General features: G+C 39.9%; 1 long non-coding RNA gene across 1 annotated transcript in view; it reads right to left on the minus strand.

Annotated features, from left to right (window-relative positions):
* Positions 1 to 20,506, minus strand: part of LOC105726316 (uncharacterized) — a 279,709-nt gene that overhangs the window by 249,598 nt on the left and 9,605 nt on the right. The window contains exon 2 of the long non-coding RNA XR_010341432.1: positions 18,905 to 19,026. This is a non-coding gene — a long non-coding RNA (uncharacterized LOC105726316). The remainder of the gene's footprint in view (positions 1 to 18,904; positions 19,027 to 20,506) is intronic.

Raw genomic sequence — 20,506 nt, forward strand, 5'->3', positions numbered from 1 at the left:
TTTCTAGAAATATGGTAGGAAAGATTTTGTTCTCATGGAACTTAGAACCTGGTGTTTCATTTTTGGCCACCTCCACCACAAATAATCTTGTTTTCTAAGTAAAAGATGTTATTCCTAGAATATTCATTTGGGGAGGGGATGATTTTGATTGCTAAGAACATAACTACTTTGGAAAAGCCTTTGAGTACACATTACATTTGACTGTATTTTCCTTTGTGCTCCAAGAAATATACTCCTTCCTTCAACTGGAAGAGAAATTGCCTCTGTTCCCTGGATAGCCTCTTCTCAGATCCAGCCAATGCTGGGTAGGAAAAAGCAGGGACTAATCAAGGGGTAGAAGCTCCCTGGGCCAACAATTTCAAATTTCTAGGCTTAGAGTATATTATTCTAAGAGCAATAAGGGAATTAAAAACAATATGCAAGATGCAGGGACTAAAAACATCATCTAATACAATGGTGGGGCAAGAAGCAATTTTTTTAAAAATCAAAATTTTTCAGGTCACATATTTGTTTTCCTTCCAAATGAAAATAGCATTATTGTGTCTTATAGGGGAAAAGAAGTCTTACAACTTATATCATCCACTTTAATAAATTTTAAAGTGTGATGAAAATGTTAGTAGAGCTTTATGAACCACTAAAACATCAACATCTGGGCACATTCAAGAGGTAAAGCATGATGGCAGCTTCCAGTCTTTCTTCTTAACATTTCAGGTTCAATGCAATTCAAGGGCCAGAGTATGCTTATTACTGATCCAGTGCCCAGCCAACTCATTTTGCAGATTAGACATCTAGAGCCCAGAGTGGATGCCAGGACTTGTCCATGTCACAAATACATTCTCAAAACATTTTCTATTTTAGGCTCAGTTCTTAAAGATTGTGAAATCATAGCATCTTAGAGTTAAAGAGAATTGTGGGAAGTCAACCAATCCAATCTTCTGCCCAAAGTGAACGTCACTTCAGTAGCTGAAGGTTGAAAGGATGTCATCCAATGCAGTGATAGAGAGCTGCCCTCCACCCCTCAAAGGGACCCATTTCTTCCGTAAGAAGCTCTCAGCATTATAAAAGTCTTACATCAGGCCCAAAGATAACTTCTCAATGTTTCTCGTTTGGTTGTCTGGATCTATATAAAAAGCTGCACGGCAATTATTTAAGAATCATCATCATAAACGCTGTTCTCTTTTCCAAGTAAAACATCCTCATTTTTTTCAGCCATTTTCTAAATGCTATAGTTTCTCTTGACATCCTTAGCTAAATTTCATCCAGCTCTTAAAATGTGATGCCAAATGTGGTGTTACTACAGATGAATCTGACAAGCATTGAGTGCACTGGGATATACAAAGACACAAAGAATGTTCATTTCTCAGAAACCATATTCTACCTATGGATGAGAAAATAAAGAGTACCCCTGAGCAACTAGAAGAAAAACTGTCTCTCATGCCATTTCAATTTATCAAAGGTTTTTTCAGTTTAGCCAGTTCTCAAATCTAAACAATAAGTGTACATAAAAAAATACAAACTAAAAAAAATCAAGAAATTTCATCCATATGTAGTAATACAAATCAACCCAGAAATTCCGAATACCACCATCCTCCCACCCCAAGTTCCAGGTACTGGGCTCGGGATTAACTGAGTCCAAATGAATCAATAAATGCTTAGAAGCTCAGTGTTCTCTCAGAAATTTGTCATTATTATCAAGCAAGTGTGCTCCAGTCTCTAGAGAAATAACAATAAGGGATCTTTGGGTTCAAACAATAGGCTTACCTAGAAACCCAACAAGGAGCAAACAATGGAAATTACTTCTATTAATAAACACTATTTGCATGTGTTTATGCAAATCAATGAGTGAAAAATACCCATTGCAATAATTTCCAGACCATGTCCAGTTCCTAAAACTGGTTTTAGCTAGTTAACCATGGTAAAAACTAATCTATTGTCCTCAATAGTTTCCTGCTGGAACTCTTAATGACACTTTAAGCAGCTCAGTAGTCACCCAAAATAGCCCCAGATTGGAGGCCAGAGTGTCAAGATGGGCAGGTGCTCAGAGTTTAATACGAGCCTCTAACAACCTATGTGGATCATGCATCCTTTCAGCCAGAAACCAGCCACAGGCTTAACTACTCTCAGTGTATCAGGAAAGAGTTTCAGAGGCTTATAGGGACCATATTCACTGGGTCAAAAATAACTTATGGGAACAATGGAATATGTTTGAATTGGTATCCTCAGAAAATTTAAAAGTCAGGTTTTAATACTTCTGCCAATTTAAACTTGGGCATGTTAAGTTTACTAAGATCCTTAATGCATAAGTCATTAAAATACTGCATGCATACTCAATTTACTGCCTTTGAAGGCATGGGACATAAAGATGATACCTCGGCCGGGAGCAGTGGCTCACGCCTGTAATCCCAGCACTTTGGGAGGCCGAGGCGGGTGGATCACAAGATCAAGAGATCAAAACCATCCTGGTCAACATGGTGAAACCCCGTCTCTACTAAAAATACAAAAAAATTAGCTGGGCATGGTGGTGCATGCCTGTAATCCCAGCTACTCAGGAGGCTGAGGCAGGAGAATTGCCTGAACCCAGGAGGCGGAGGTTGCAGTGAGCCAAGATCGCGCCATTGCACTCCAGCCTGGGTGACAAGAGTGAAACTCCGCCTCAAAAAAAAAAAGATGATACCTCATTGTATACCTAGTGCAATCTATTGAGTGTCTTACATAAACCATTTTATTTTGTGTTTGTAACAAATCTTTTCATATAGGTACTTTACTCATCTGCATTCTTCAGATGAAGAAACTGAGTTTTAGAGAAGTGAATTCACTGGCCCAAGGCCACTTAGCTAAGAAGAGATGACAGAACTGGGATTTGATTCCAGGTCTGCCTCCACAGTTTCTGCTGAACACTACTCTTTACAGAGTGTGCCTCTCACTAAGGAAGAAAGGATCTGGATGATGCTCTGTGTCTTTTACCTAGAAAGAATAAAAACTATCTGGGCTGGAAAGGACTCTTTTCCACTTTTGACAATTCCCTTAAACACCAAACCAAATATAAATACCCACTTCCTTAACGTTTATTTTTGAAAATCCTGAAGTCTCCTCAAAGTCAATACTGAGATCCAAATACATTACTTTTCCTGCACAGAGGCAGTTTCATGCAATGAAATTATACAGAGTTGAAGTCAAAAAATGTCAACTTCACCAGCTACTAGTGTGTGTTAAGTTATTCCCTGGAATGCTACTCCCACAACTCTAGGATAAAAATAATGTTGCCAACTCCCTGAAATTGTTCTAAGTATTAAATAAGAATAATAGATGTTGTGTTAGCCCATTTTCATGCTGCTGATAAAGACATACCCAAGACTGGATAATTTATAAAGCAAAAGAGGTTTCGTGAACTCACAGTTCCATGGAGGAGGTCTCACAATCATGGCGGCAGGTGGAAGGCATGTCTTACATGGTGGCAGGCAAGAGAGAAATGAGAGAGCATGTGCAGGGAATTCCTCTTTATAAAACCATCAGATCTCGTGAGACCTATTCACTATCACAAAAACAGCATGAGAAAGACCCACCCTCATGATTCAACTACCTCCCACCAGTCCCTCCCACAACACATGGGAATTATGGGAGCTACAATTCAAGATGAGATTTGGGTGGGGACACAGCCAAACCATATCAGATGTGAAAAATATTTTACAAAATTCTCTATGAATATTTTCATTATTATTGCCTTTCCATTTATTTATATAATTTTGTACTTTAGTCATAAAATGTAACAATCTAGGATATTTTCATATTTCTACCTTTATTATAGCTAGGCAATAACAAAGTCTCAACAGAGCAAAAGAATTTCCAAATGTTAATTTTCATAGTTTGCCAAACATACAATAAAAAAAATGCTTAAACTATATTATTCCTGCCATTTTATTTTGCTTGTTCAAACAAGTAGAGAACATTAACATTTAGCTAAGAATGATTTCAGATTAACTTCTCTTACATAAAGCAATTAACTTTTATAACATGTGTGGCAAGTAATAAGCACATAAATATGTAATTGCTTTTTAAGAAATATTTGTTTTCAATGTAGGTTTCAGAGTAAGGTGGAAGTCTAAATTATATTATTTTAAATGGCCTGACTCAGGTAAAACTCTGAGTATCAGTAATAGATTGGGAAATGGAAGCAAGTCATAGAGAAAGGAAAATGAATTTTTAAAAGCATTAGACCTCAAACTCAATCATTCTTTCATATAATGAACAAAACAGTATAGTGTTGAAATAAGATCAGCAATCACATTTCATAGTATTTTTATACATAGTTACAAATACTTAGTTATTATAACACTTATTTTCTTTATTTTATTTTATTTTTTATTTATGGTTTTTTGAGATTGAGTCTCTCTCTGTCACCCAGGGTGGAGTACAGTGCTGCAATCTCGGCTCACTGCAACCTCCACCTCCCAGGCTCAAGCGATTCTCCTGCTTCAGCCTCCCGAGAATCTGAGACTACAGGCATGCACCACCACATCTGGCTTTTTGTATTTTTAGTAGAGACAGAGTTTTGCCATGTTGGCCAGGCTGGTCTCGAACTCCTGACTTCAAGTGATCTGCCTGCCTTGGTGTCCCAAAGTGCTGGAATTACAGGTGTGAGCCACCATGCCTGGCCAATTATTATAACATTTTAAATATAGATTTTGTTCCAAGGTTTTCCTTTTTATAACCAAGAAACAAAGTACATATGTGTTCATTCTGATGCTAACTTAAAACTGAATTTCTCTCATTCTGTACCTTTTTAACTTTACGACAAAAAAAACCCTGCATGTTTAAAAAATACTATTCCATTTATTTCTGCAAAGCCCTTACCAGCTCTACATGTCTGACTCACAATCGAGGGGGACTCATTCTCATTTCCTCTGCCTTTACACTGGTACTAAGTTCTAATATTGGAATTTCCTTACTCCAAAGTCGGTTGTTATTTGCTATGCCCCCCTCCTGCCAGTATCTAACCTGTCCTGCCGCATTTCAGCTGGTTACCTTATGTATCCAATTCTCTGCAGACCAACTGCTCCCTTTATAGATCTTATAAAAGATGAGACAGACAGGATATTAGCAATCTTCATTCTTAAAAGAAAAAATCTGGCTTTGAAATAGTCTTAGAATGGTCTCTGTCCAAAAGCAGAGATGCCAAGTGGCCCTTAGAACAATCATTTGTGCATGTGTTCATTTGTTTACAGGTGGTGTAGCAAAATGGTAAAAGCATGGTCTCCAGAACAATGTCCCATTCCAGCTCTGCCACTGACTAGCTGTGTGACCTTGGATGACTGACATAACCTCTCTATGCCTCAGTTTCCACATCTATAAAATACAAAAAATAATCGTATCTATCTCATAGAGTTATTGTAAGAAGGGACTGAGTTACTATGTGTAAAGTGTTTAAACAGTGCCTGGGGCATAGCATATGTGCATTGTGTTTCCTATTATTACTATCATTTGTCTATTATTCACTCATATTTACTGATCTCTATTAATGCTGTTATGCTAGGCGTTATTATACAACTGTTAGCAAAGCAAAAAATAATAAATAGCCCTATGAAATCTACAGAGAGACAAATTTTACAAATGTATGATAATAAATGGTGTTAAGTACATGAAAGATGACTATCCCCTAAAATCCTGGGCCTATCTACCAGATTTTTTTTTTTTTTTTTGAGACGGAGTTTTGCTCTTGTTGCCCAGGCTGGAGTGCAATGGCACAATCTTGGCTCACGGCAACCTCCACCTCCCGGGTTCAAGCAATTCTCCTGCTTTAGCCTTCCGAGTAGCTGGGATTACAGGCAAGCACCACCACGCCCAGCTATTTTTGTATTTTTTTTTTTTTAGTAGAGACAGGGTTTCTCCATGTTGATCAGGCTGGTCTTGAACTCCTGACGTCAGGTGATCTGCCTGCCCTGGGCTCCCAAAGTGCTGGGATTACAGGCGTGAGCCACTGCACCCAGCCTCTACCAGATTTCTGAATACTTTTAGTTTCTCTATTTTTCGCAGGTGACAAGAAGCAGCAGCCTGGTTACCACAGTCAATGAACTAGTACTGACTTGGTTGTCTGATTCTTCTGGGTCCTATTTACAAGAAAAGGCCTAGTTCCCACTCTTCCCCATCATGTTCTTGAACTGCTCTGTTAAACAACATACCCCACATCTCGTGCTTCCCCACCACAATACTGGCCCTTTGAAACTCTGCCTTTGCCCTGACTTCTTTAAATCAGCAGTCCCCTTGGACTTGGATGGCAGTGAGTCTTCTTGTATGGTGTATTACTCCAGCTGCTTCTCCAAGCTTGCCCCCATATTCCTGTTCCCTTCTAGTATATGTACTCTAGAATACCTGGCTGTGGCTTCAAATGCTGCCTCTGCTATTAATACTTACCAGGTATGTGAATTTTACCAAGTTACTCAACCTATCATTTCACCTGTAAAATGGGAATAAAAACATCTACACCACAGAACTGAGAGGCTTAAATAAGATAAAACCTCTTAAACAACTTATAGTGTCTAAGACTCAATGAATAAGTTCACTCGCAAACCATATTCATCCCCAGGCAGTGAGGTTATTCATCTAACAAGTATTTATCCCCAAACACAAAGGATTTTAACAGGTTTTTTTTAAAAAGACATAAATCATTTCTTCATTTGTGAGAACTCTAATTCTATTAGGAGAGGAGCCAAAACTTAAAAAGAATATAAATTGTAATGAGAACTATATTGTAAACAATAAAAATTCTTGAGGCAGGAAAAACAAGAGGGACTTACTAGAGTTCAAGTGGCCAGAAAGGGGTAGAAAAAGAAGCCGCCAAAGGGAGATGTTTGTGCAAAGGTCCTGAGGTAGAAAGATTAGCATATTTGAGTGTCTGAAAGACCCCTGTGGCTAGAATCTGAGAAATTAGGGATGAAGAGACACAGATGGGATTGAAGAGATGACCTTCTAGACTTCAATGGTAAATGGTTTGGCATTTACTTGTAATTTAATTCCACTCCCTCCTATACCACCTCCAGGCCCCAGTTTTGTGTTTTAAATGCCAGATAGCTATTGCTATACAAAAGCCTAGGTAAGCTCCATCCTAGGAGCTAATCTTTTTACTACTAACCCATTATTATTCTTTATGGAATAATGAGGTTCAAGGGAGAGAACGATTATGTGGTATACATAATGTTCTTGTTTTCTTTCTCCTTTTCCAACCAAGCTCTCAGATTCACTTCCATCTCTGAGTTTTCCCTGGAAATGTCCTTCAGTCCCGTGGCTTTATGTGGCATTTGTAACCCAGTGACTCCCAGTTTATATCTTCAGCTGTGACCTTACTACACTCTGGGTGCATATCTAATGGCCCACTTTACCTGACTACTTGGGTATCTAAAAGGCATCTCAAATTTAACACAACTGGAAGAGAACCCTTCACGTTTGCCCTCCAAACCTCTACTCCCAGTTTTTCCTTTTCCTATCACCATCCAACCTTTTTTTCAAACCAAAATTGTAAATATAATGTTTGATTCCTCTTTTATTCCTGCCCTCTGGCATCCAATACATCAAGTCTTGCCAGTCACATGTCTCAAATAGATCATTTACCTGTCTATTTCTCTAACTCAGTGGCCACTGCCCAGGTCAGCCTGGGCTACTGAAATAGTCTCCTAAATGATCAATATATTTTCCCAAAAAAGCAGTCGCTTGTTGAATGTTACCTCCAACAATATACTCAAATACCAGAAAAAGTGATCTGTTGAGATCATAAACATTAATCGCAAAACGTTACTCCTATGCTTAAAATCTCCAGTGGCTTCCCATTGTACATAGAATACAACTCAGGACCCTTAACCTGGACACAAGAACCTACACCACCTGGCCGTTCGCTTCCTACTCCTGCCTCATTGCTATTTCTCTTCTCCTGTGTCACTAAGTTCCAACCACCCAGTCTTCAAATACACCCTGAGGGCTTTTGCCGAACATCTTCATGCGTCTCGTTTCCTCTGCCAAGCACATCCTGTCTCCAGATCTTTGCATGGCTTTTTCCTTATTTGTTTTTAATTTACAATGCAGCTGTGCTTGGAAAGTCTGACTTTTTCTTATCATTTAGGTCTTGCCTCAAATACTTTCCCTTCTGAGAAGCCTTCCCTACCTTCTCTTTTTATTGTTTTTTTCATCTTCTTTTATTTTTTGAGACAGAGTCTCACTCTGTCCCCCAGGCTGGAGTGCACTGGTGCAATCTCGGTTCACTGCAACCTCCACCTCCCAGATTCAAGTGATTCTCCTGCCTCAGCCTCCCGAGTAGCTGGGATTACAGGCACTAGCCACCACTCCTAGATAATTTTTGTATTTTTAGTAGAGATGGGGTTTCACCGTGTTGGCCAGGCTGGTCTCCAACTCCTGACATCAAGTGATCCACCCTCCTCGGCCTCTCAAAGTGTTGGGATTACTGTGTTAGCCACTGCGCCTGGTCCCTAGCTTCTCATTTTAAAGAAGCCACTCATTTCTCAAGTCATTCTCTGCAATCACTTTGCGTGGCAGAACTTTCCGTGATGATAGAAATGTTCTAAAGTGCTGTTTCATACAGTAGCCACCAGTCAGGCACATGTAGAGAAATGCAAATCAAAACCACATTGAGATACCATCTCACACAAGTTAGAATGCTGATCATTAAAAAATCTGGAGACAACAGATGCTGGAGAGGATATGGAGAAATAGGAACACTTTTACACTGTTGGTGGGAGTGTAAATTAGTTCAACCATTGTGGAAGACAGTGTGGCGATTCCTCAAGGACCTAGAAATAGAAATTCCATTTGACCCAGCAATCCCATTACTGGGTATATACCCAAAGGATTATAAATCCTTCTACTATAAAGACACATGCACACATATATTCACTGAGACACTGTTTACAATAGCAAAGACCTGGAACCAACCCAAATGCCCATTGATGATAGACTGGACAAGGAAAATGTGGCATATCTACACCATGGAATACTATGCAGCCATAAAAAATGATGAGTTTGTGTCCTTTGTAGGAACATGGATCAATCTGAAAACCATCATTCTCAGCAAACTGACACAAGAACAGAAAATCAAACACTGCATGTTCTCACTCATAGGCGGGTGTTGAACAATGAGAACAATGAGACACAGGGAGGGGAGCATCACACACTGGGGTCTACTGAGGGGGCTAGGAGAGGGATAGCGGGGAGGTTGGGGAGGGATAACATGGGGAGAAATGCCAGATATAAGTGACAGAGGGATGGAGGCAGCAAACCACATTGCCATGTATGTACCTATGCAACGATCCTGCATGATCTGTACATGTACCCCAGAACCTAAAGTACAATTAAAAAAAAAAAAACCGAGTAACTGTGGCCGAGGAACTGAATTTCTAATTTTATTTCATTTTAATTTATATAGCCCCATGTATGGGTAGGGCAGACAGAATAGCTCTATAGCCTCACCATGTTTTATTGTTCTCAGAGCTCTAATAACTACCTGAAGTTATCATGTTCATTTCTTTCAAGAGTTCCATGAGGGCAGGAACCTGGTCTATCTAGGAAAAGTGCTCCACACACACAAAAAGTATTACATACATTATGTATGTATGTATAACAAATATCTATAAATGTAGCAGCTAAAAACACCACACAATTGTTATCTTACAGTTTCTGTGAGGTCAAGAACCCCGGGCTTGGCTTAGCTGGGTGCTCTGCTTCAGTGTCTCGTACATATCAGCAAGCAAGGTATTGGCCAGGGCTGGGATCTCATCTGAAAGCTTGACTGCGGAAGGATCTGCTTCCAAGCTCATATGGTTGTTGGCAGAGGCCAGTTCTTCAAGGGCTATTGGAAGGAGATCCCAGCTCCCAGCTGGCTGTTGGCTAGAAGCAGCTGGCAGGCCTTTGCCCCCCAACATAGCAGCTCATTTTGTGGCAGCTTGCTTTATCAATGTGTGCAAGCCAAGAAGGAAACAGCAAGAGAGGAGTCACAATCTTTTATAAACTATCGTGGAAGTAATATCTCATCACCTTTGCTGCATTCTGTTGGTTAGAAACAAGTCATTAGGCCAGCACACACTCAAGGAGAGAGGATGATTCAACAACATAAACACAAGAAGGCAAAGATCATGGGACCCATTTTAGGAGCCTGCCTACCACAGGCAGCTATTAAACATTTGCTGAGTGGATGAATGAGTGAAAGGATGAAGGCCCTACTACTCTGAATGAGTTATGTCAGTGTAGCCCCTGTGTTCTTCACTGTGGAAGATAAAGTCTTGTGTTGGAAATTATCAAAGAAGAAATAGAGATTCTTTCCCTAATGAAATATGAAAAAAAAAAAATTTAAAGCTATAGAAAAGGAAGTTTCTTAGCAAAGTAGACTGATTCTTACTTGATAACTGTTAAGAGCATGGACCAGCCTGGGCAACATAGCAATACAGCAAGACTTCACCTATAAAAATAAAAAAAAATAGCTAGGCATAATGGCTCATTCCTGTAGTCCTGGCTAGCTACTCAGGAGGCTGAGGTGGTAGGATCACTTGAGCCTAGGAGTTCAAGGCTACAGTGAGCTAGGATCATGCCACTGCAATCCAGCCTGGGCAAAAGAGAAGAGAGAACCCCAACTAAAAAAAAAATAAATATTGGGAGGCTGAGGTGGGTGGATCATGAGGTCAAGAGATCGAGACCACCCTGGTCAACATGGTGAAACCCCATCTCTACTAAAAATGCAAAAATTAGCTGGGTGTGGTGGCATGCACCTGTAGTCCCAGCTACTCGGGAGGCTGAGGCAGGAGAATTGCTTAAACCCAGGAGGCGGAGGTTGCAGTGAGCCGAGATTGCACCATTGCACTCCAGCCTGGGCAACAAGAGCGAAACTCTGTCTCAACAAAATAAAAATAATAATAAAATAAATAAATAAATAAATAAAAAGTTTGGGCGCTGAAGTCAAAATGCTCAGATTCAAAGCCTAAGTCTGCATTTTTACCATTTGCGTACTTGAATTTCTTTGTGTCTCAGTCTGCTTATATCATTATTGTTAGGATTTAATGTGCTAATAAGTGCAGCGAACATTTTATAGAACAGCACCTGGCACAGGGTATATACTCAAGAAATGTTAGCTATTGTTATTATTATCACTACTATGATAACCGAATTTCGTTTTGAAAACAAATTTTCTGCTTCTAAGGCTGTTAATGTAATTCTTACAAGCTAAAGATTGTATCACTCTGGGTTCTTAGTTGCAGGCAAGAAAAATCAACACCAGCTGACTTAAGCAGAAAACGGAATCTATTAAAAACATAGTGGGTGGCTCCCAGAATCACTGAAAGGACTGGAAAATGGACAGGGTTCTGTGCAGCTGATAACACCCAAAATCACAAGGTAGTGTTGGGGTTCAGGTCAGGGGAGCCCTCAGCTTCCCTGAGAGGACGTTTCTCCAGATTCTTGGTCTATCATTCCCCAAGAATGGGAGAGGAGACCACAGCGCAGTGCACTCGTAAAAGTAAATGCCAGACTCAAAAATGTGTGTAGAAAGTGATTTATTTAAGTACAGAAAGAGAAAAAGGAGAAGAAGAGAGAAAACTTCCACAAAGAGCGTGTGGAAGTGGGACCCCAGAGGGGAAATTCAGGAGGGAAAAGAGAGCTCCCACTATGTGGGAGGGGATTCCAGAGAGCTGGAAATCCAGTGTGGGTGAAGGACCAGGGGAATTTATCCTGGGAGAGATTCCCACCTCCCCAAATTCCTCTGGCCAATGAAAGGAGTTTCTTTAAACTTCCGCTGGGGTGATTGACTCTTACGTTTCTTCCCGTGCCGAGACTTAAACATAAACTGTTAAATCTCTCTGACGGAGAGAGATGGGAGCAGGGATTGGCGCTGGGAAGTTCTTGCCCTCGTAGACCCAGAAAGAGAACACATTCCCTCAGTAGAACCCCGTCCCTTGCTCTGCCAATGGCCCTTGTCCCAGATGCTGCACACGGCCAACTACCCTAAGAAACTCAGTCCTCCTCCAGCTGCGCTCCCACAGAATGTGATTCTTACAGCCCACACATCACTGGCAGGCTGGGTTCTCAGCGGGCTCCGTCACACTGATGAAGGCTAGGTCTCAGAGATATGCCTGAAGAGCCAGTATTTGGCATTTTCTTCTTCTGTGGTTACAGCCAAGTCTGCCTCCTTCTAAGACTCATTAGAAGGGTGATTTCCAAAACATAAGATGACCATTTCCATGCTGGACAGCCAAAATTAATTTTAAAAGCAAATGCCTACTAGAACAGCCAATAATGATTTCACCTTGTTGAGCATGAGTTTTTAATCCACATATTAAAAATTCAGTAAGTTCCTGAAGATACGTTCTCTCAAGGCAGGGATTTATATCTCTTATCATATTGCTTTCTAGGTCTACACGATAGTTTTGAAACTGGGATAAAACGATAGTCAAAATACTAGTTGTTTGGCTTATTTATTTGTTGTCCTTATTTTTACACGGATGGATTCTTTCACCAGCAAATCATTAATTGCATATTATATCTCTCCATTAAGCCTTGTGCCCTTTCCACACTCAGAAGCTGTAATATTAGAAGCCTCTTGCCCTTTAAATTAAGTTGTCTCCATTCATGACCTCCTTAGAAGAGGTTCAAAATCATATTGCTTGTGGTATTTTTATTTCATTTTTCTAGGGGACAGTTATGAGAGTTTCTCTCAACAGAAACTTTGGAATGAGTGGCTCTGGGCTTTTGTGATTGGTACCAGTGAGACTGATATGCAGTAGAGGCTCTTCCATACATTAGAGGAGGAGCCCCTGACACCAGGGTCAAGGCCGGGTGGACTTCCAAAAAGATTACACCATTTTCCATGCCTACCAACAGCCTCATCTGACATCAAAGCAGGAGACTCAGGAAGTTTCTGCCTCAGGTAATATTCTACCGCCAATATCTCAAGAATTTGTAATTTTCTCCCAAAGTCTTTTTCCTTAAAACCATAATGGCCCTTCTTATTTTCCCTAATGCCATTCATCTGTAGAAAGATGTCCAATAAGCACACATTTGGAAAGTTTATCTCATTGCTTTAAAAAATACTTGACAACAGTGTGAGGAAAAGACATTTCCATGTGCAATCCATGTGCAGTAGGTAAACTTGAAGCATACAATCTGGGTTACTTAATTCACTTTGATTCACCTTAAACAATGGTTCTCAACTAGGGGTGGTTTTGTGCCTTGGGGGGCATTTGGCAATGCCTGGAGACATTTCTGGCTGATGCGACTGGGGAAGAGGAGGGGCAATGTTACCGGCACTTAGTGGATAGAGGCTAAGGATGGTGCTCAACATCCTGTAAGGCACAGGGTAGCTCCCCACAAAACATTATCCCACCCAAAATGTTAATACTTGGGAGTTTGAGCACTCTGATAGGAATACAATGACTTTCAGAGGCATTTCCAGTTTTCCTTCCTCACTCCATAACTCTTCCTCCTCAACTCCTGGGCTAGTGACATCTTTTCTGGCTGCCAGGTCATTAAAGAAGCAAGATTCTTTCTGATATCAACCTCAAACCTGGACTGTGGATGATGAAGCCACACCCAGATGTCCTGTTCTGAAAATTCTGAAACATATTTACCCAATTATGTGCATCGCAACTGGGGACTTGAATGAACACAATTCAGTGCTCACCATACCATGGATTTTCTGAACCAGTGGTTTTTCTAAACAGTACAGTCCTGAAGCCACGATGGACATTAGCTCTTCCACCTACGGCCTATGTGGCCTTGGAAAGTCACAGAATCTCTCTCTTTTATTTCCACAACTTAAAATGACTTAACAACAAAACCAACTGCATAGGGTAAGTTTGATGTGCACATGAAATCATGTAAAAGCATTTGAGAATCTATGAAATAATATAATGTTTGTTTTTACCATTATTCTTTTCCTTTCCAACTCCTTTCCACACTCTACTGTCCTGTGGTTAATATGTATAGGCCTCCATGACAAGGCAGTCTCATGGCATGCCAGTTAAGCATTCGCTGTAAGCTACAAAATCAGCATATCTAGAACATGCAGTATTTATTACACTTGCTCCTACCCATACAGAGAGTGTATCTGCATAGTCACATATTTTGAAGGATAGACAAGGGGTCCTACTGCAATTGGACCCTCCCCAAATTTACTAGAATGTATACATACATGTGGTTCTGAATTTTTACTGTATAGTGCCTAGGGACAGAAAATAAGAGGAATCATCATAAAATATCACATTTTCTCATAAGAACAATCTTATGATTTGTGATTGAACAAAAATTTGACATTAAATAGATCAAAGAAAGAACAAATAGCTATAATCTTTAAAACAGAAATAATATGCTCCAAGCCTTATTCAATCAGCGGAAATGTGTTGAACATATTGATACATGATATTTTCATTAGTCTTAACATTTATAAGATTTTTATTGATGGCTTAGTTTATGTTTTATAAGACACAGCTCATGGAATTTTGAATTGTCTTCTTTTTCCCTTAGTAAATTATCATAAAGCAGGCAGAAAGATTCATTCTCTTTCTACTGGAGGACCTTGCAACACTGAGATAATTATTCAGAGTTCACTGCAGGATATGAACATTTGAAGTTTCCCAAAGAACTTTAGTTCCTCATGCCTTTATCCTCCAGCATTGTATGGAAAAATAAGCCACATAAGGAAAGCTATAAAGAAATAAGTGACATAAAGAACAATCACAATCCTTTAGCTTTGAGCATTGGAAAGTGTTTAGCAGTTGACTATGGATGAAGCACAGAGCTTTTGAAGGAGCAGTTCATGGAGACATCTTCTCCCTACCTCATATTGCTCCAGTTACTGGCGATACGAGGTGGGGAGATGTTATTGCCCAGAGTCAACAGCGTGAACTGCTTCAGAGACTATGGAATGAGCCTATTTGGAAGAAAGTAAATTATAGGCGTTAATTGCTCAGTTACATACATTAGAATCTATTTGTGTATGTCTGTGTGTTTCCTAGTAACCCATCTTTCGATTTTTATAGAATTTGATTCGTTTGTCCCACATGTATTCTTCAGTAAGTTAACACAAAGCAAGATGTTTCAGAACTATTAGAGTCAGAAATGTTACAAATGCAGACATCTCAAGATGTACAACTTGAACTAAAAATCCATTTCCCTCCACCTACAGGCAGGTTTTTGGAAGTTATCCTTGAAGCATCTGATTAGAGGTTATATGTCTTCATATTGTTGCTGTAACCAGCATTGGCAGGTTATTGATGCCTGCTCATTAAGATATATTGTTGTTTAATAGTACATCAAGATTTTGGCTCTTCCTTTAAGAGGGTTTTATTTGTTCAACTCAATATGGCAGACTGTACCATCTAAATCTCTGTCTCCTAAATGATCCAGTCTTACAATGAATCCAGAGTCCGTTTCAGCAATTGCTGTCACCTGTGTCAGACTGACATTTGCCTTTTCTATTATATGTTTATGAATGCAAAGCTAATATTTCAAAGACTATTCATTTCAACCAGAGATGTGCCCTAAAATTCAGGTACTGCCAAAAGTGACTAGTAGTATCTACCACCAGAATCCACATAGGTATGGTTAATAAAAGAAAAACCAGTGCACTTTCCAATTGATTCTATTCTGTCTATGACAATACATTTGCTTCTATAAGCCAAGGCAATAACAATAAATTATCCTCCAATAAGAAATGATCAATGTTCCAGGCAATGGATATCCTAAATACCCTGATTTAATCACATTAAATCACATGGTATACATGTATCAAAATTTCACATGTTCCATGTACAAATATGTATTAATTTAAAAATAATTAAAAATTTAAAAGACCAAAAAAGTGAAATATAACTTACAAAAAAAGAAATTCAAACATCTCAGTAATGTTCTGCTCATAAATAAACTTTACAAAAAGTCAGGATCCCCCTTATGTTTAAACTAAACATCTCTGTTCCATCACATTCACTCACCATCTTCCTAAAATGAGTCATCTTCTCTCAGCTAAGCCAGCCACACTCCGAGTCTGCTGCTGCCACCAGGACCCAATCCTTGGTGGGGAGTTTCTGAAGGATCAGAGCTGTAATTTCAAGGCCCCTCATGGTCTCCACCTTCCATAAACGAGACCGTTGAAGCACAGCCTACTCTTGTTTTAAAAATGAAGCTGGATCCTTTGAAGCAGAGGTACCTAAGGCAGCTCTAGCTCCATACCTGACTCACACTTGACTACAGTTTTATGTCCAGCCCTACTGTTGTGGCCTTCCAGATTCGTGACTACACACACGTCACCTCACCCCACCCCCAACAAACGCACACACAACATGGCCTGTATGCTAAGATGTCTGACTCAACTCAGCTCTTATACTGATATTGCTCACTGACTCAGCACCTGCTGATACTGTATTACTTTTAGAGGGCTTAATCGGCATAGTGAAGAAGAGGGCTCTTTGAGATCTCATCTTGAAATTGGTTAACTAACTATGGCCAGGTGTGGTGGCTCACACCTGTAATCCCAGCACTTTAAAAGACCTAGTCAGGAGGATCCCTTGAGCTCAGGAGTTCAAGACCACCTTGGGCAACATATCAAGGCCTCCTCTCTACTAAAAAGAAATTAAAAAAAAAAAAGCTGGGTGTGGTGGTACGCACCTGTAGTCCCAGCTACTTGGGAGGCTAAGGCAGGAGGATCACTTGAGCTGGGGATATCAAGGTGGCAATGAGCCATGATCGCACCACTACACTCCAACCTGGGTGACAGAGAGAGGCCTCGTCTCAAAAAATAAAAATAAAAAATGTAACTATAAGTGTCTTAGCTGTTCATGACACTGAATCTACATTTAGATTATGAGCAAACAAAAAAAAAGGAAAATGGAAAACTGACTTTTACACTCATGTAGGCTTTCTGTGTGGGTTTTTTGTTTTGTTTTGTTTTTGTCTTTTTTGAGATGGAGTCTCACTCTGTTGCCCAGGCTGGAGAGCAGTAGCATGATCTCCGCCCACTACAACCTCCACTTCCCTGGTTCAAGCAATTCTCCTGCCTCAGCCTCCCCAGTAGCTAGGACTAGTGCGCCACCACGCTCAGCTAATTTTGTATTTTTAGTAGAGACAGAGTTTCACCCTGTTGGCCAGACTGGTCTCAACCTCATGACCTCAGGTGATCTGCTCGACTCAGCCTCCCAAAGTGCTGGGATTACAGACGTGAGCCACCGTGCCAGCTTCTGTGTGGTTTCAATGCCATTTTAGCACTGCAGTTGCTCTTGCCACATTTGAAAACTTTGTCAATATTTTATAGGTCATACTTTTTCCTCTCAGGAAAATCCCTACCATACATTCAACAGGTTCACATTACTGTCAGGACTTGCCTTCACAGATTTGTACCAGCTGAGCCGACCCACTCCCTGAATCAACCAAGCCTATACCTGCCTTGGTTTTTGCAACAGCTGTTTCTTCTGCCTGGAATGCTCGGGCTGCAGAGGATTGAGTGGGTTGGTCCTTCTCATCCAAGTCTCAGCTCCGAATGCCCCAGAGAGGCCTTCTTTGACTGCCCTGTCTCAGGGATGTGGCTCCCTGATAACATATGCTATTTCCATGCCCTTCTTTAGTTTCTTCATAGCATTAAATATTACCTGAATTATCTTATTAATGTATTATTCATAATCTGCCTCCTTCATGACATATTTATGTCCATGAGAAGAGGGATCTTACCCATCTTAATCACCATTTTCTTCTTAACTCCTAAAATAGTGTTGTCATTGAATAGGTATTTACTGAATTACTTGTAAGTTCTTTCTTTTTTTTTTGGAGCAGAGGTTTATTTATTTATATTTTTTAGCACTTCATGACATGTATTTTTATTTATACTTTTCTGGTAACAATATAGTTTTAAAATACTGATGGCTTTTCCAAATAATAGCATAAATATGATATCTCAATCCTCAAAACTACCAACAAATTTAAGGTATTTGTAACACATACAACCCATACTTATGCATAAATATTACAGAAACATTGCCTACCTGTCAATGTGCATAGCAAACAATAGTTTGGAAAAGAAAAAACATAATTAAAAAGTCCATCACTCAAAAGAAAAAATAGTTCTCTTTCCTTCTTCAACCAGTTTCAAAGATGCTACATTAACCATCAACTATGAAAGGGATCAAACATTTCAGCAGCCTTTTAAACCTAGAAGAAGTCCTAAAAAATGTAAAGCTTAGACATTAGAATATTTTCTCTGGCATTTAAGATTTTTGAAGTATCTAGTTAGTTCTTCAGAAAGGTTACGCTGACTATAAAAACAACACTGCAAAATATGGAAGATTATTCTCTAGCTCACTTGCTATAATGGAATGTGTTTTTTCTTTAGAGATCAGGATTAATTATTAAAATATTTAAAGAAGATGTTTCTAAGACTGCTAGGAAGACAAATCATAACAGCAGATCCCAATAATAAGTCTCTGTGTAAAACAACCTCTTAAAAAAGAGGTGGCACATGGCCAGATGTGGTGGCTCACACCTGTAATCCCAGCTTTTTGGGAGGCCAAGGCAGGTGGATCGCCTGAAGTCAGGAGTTCAAGACCAGCCTGGCCAACCTGGTGAAACCCCCCTACTTGTAAGTTCTTACTGTGTTGACTGTCTTGTCGGCCTACCTCATTATTCTTTTCTTTAACAAGTTTTATAGAACTTTTTACTGCAATGACTTGAAAATCCTTCAGTTGAATTGGACATAAATCCTGCTCTACATAAGTATAAAATTAGTATTTTATATAGAAAATTAGAAAATGAGGCTAGGCATTTTGGGATGCCAAGGTGGGCAGATCACGAGGTCGGGAGTTTGAGACCAGCCTGACCAACATGTTGAAACTCCGTCTCTACTAAAAGTAAAAGATTAGCTGGGCATGGTGACGCGCACCTGTAATTCCATCTTCTCAGGAGGCTTGAGGCAAGAGAATTACTTGAACCTGGAAGCGGAGGTTGCGGTGAGCTGAGATCGTGCTACTCACTGCACTCCATCCTGGGCGTCAGAGCAAGGCACTGTCTCAAAAAAGAAAAGAAAAAGAAAATTAGAAAATGTAGAAAAGCATAGGGAAGAAAACAAATAACAACCATAATCTCACAGTTCAATGAATGCCATGATTCATATTTGATTTCTTCTAGCACTTTCCTAATTACACATGTATACACAATACACTTATAAAACCAATTTTATTTTTGTTATGTTTTTTCTATCTCACATTAAGAGACCATCAGTTCTGCCGAACAATTTCAGTGGCCATCTATGGGTAGATAAGTGGGGTTGTGTAAGGAAGAGGTTATGGACTGCAATAAAGGATATTTTCCCTTTTTACTCTGTGTACTATGACGTCTTCCTACATTTTAAAAAAATAAGCATGCATTCATGTATTACTTTTGTAATATGAAAATAAAAGATCATGATCCCAGCTGTAACTGACATAGCCTTCTTTAAGATCATTCTCTTTTTTTGGCGTTTTGAAGCAGACCTCAACATTCTTTGGGTTTGAGTAATTAGTATGTAGACCCTGTTTGTAGGTGTTGCCTTGGCCCATCACCATGTCAAGGAGACGTGACTGTCTATTCAGGCGTGAACCTTGATTAATTCATGTCCTTAATTATGCTAAGGGAATTCTCCCAGGATACCTACAATAAGCTCTCCCATTTGAAAAGGGAAAGAATGAGACACAAACAGCCATCATTAGTCTGTGGTACTCTTGGAATCCTGCCTAGCAGACATTGCAAGGGTCCTCTCAACCAGGGTGGGAATGTTCCTTGATTAGGCCTCAGTTCTGATCCATGGTACCCTCCCACCCCGACCCCTAGTACATTGTTTGCTGTGGCTATAGCTCCACCTTCTAGAAGGGTTCTTTTTTTTTTTTTTTTTTTTTTTGACATGGAGTCTTGTTCTGTCACACCCAGGCTACAGTGCAGTGGCACAATCTTGGCTCACTGCAACCTCCACTCCTGGGTTCAAGCGATTCTCCCACCTCAGTCTCCCAAGTAGCTGGGATTACAGGCATGTGCCACCATGCCTGGGTAATTTTTTGTATTTTTAGTAAAGACTGGATTTCAACATATTGGCCAGGCTGGTCTCGAACTCTCAAGCTCAGGTGATCCGCCCGCCTTGGCCTCCCAAGGTGCAGAGGCGTTCTTTTCCACTGTGAAAGAAAAATAAAACATAGGGTCCCAATTTACTATGTCTAAAGAAAACAAAATTAAGCTGAAAGCTGTCATGTAAGAAGCTGCCTTTCCTATTGTTCCTAAGCAGACAGCTACAGACAGAAGATTAAACATCCACAGGCAGCCACTCTATGTTCACCGTATCTTATGTAAAGTGCTGATTTACTGACCACAAGACAAATACACAACTGACTATTCCCCTACCTGCTTCTTTTCTCTTGCAACACGTGGACTATCACACGCTCCCTCTTTCCCCTGCCAGCCCACTTTTCACCTTCAAATACTGAAGCTCTTGAAGTCATCTTTGAAGAAAGGCACA

The sequence above is a fragment of the Aotus nancymaae genome, unplaced genomic scaffold (assembly GCF_030222135.1).
Source record: "Aotus nancymaae isolate 86718 unplaced genomic scaffold, 86718_ANA_hifiasm-v0.15.2.pri h1tg000002l, whole genome shotgun sequence".
In the NCBI taxonomy this organism is placed as follows: domain Eukaryota; kingdom Metazoa; phylum Chordata; class Mammalia; order Primates; family Aotidae; genus Aotus; species Aotus nancymaae.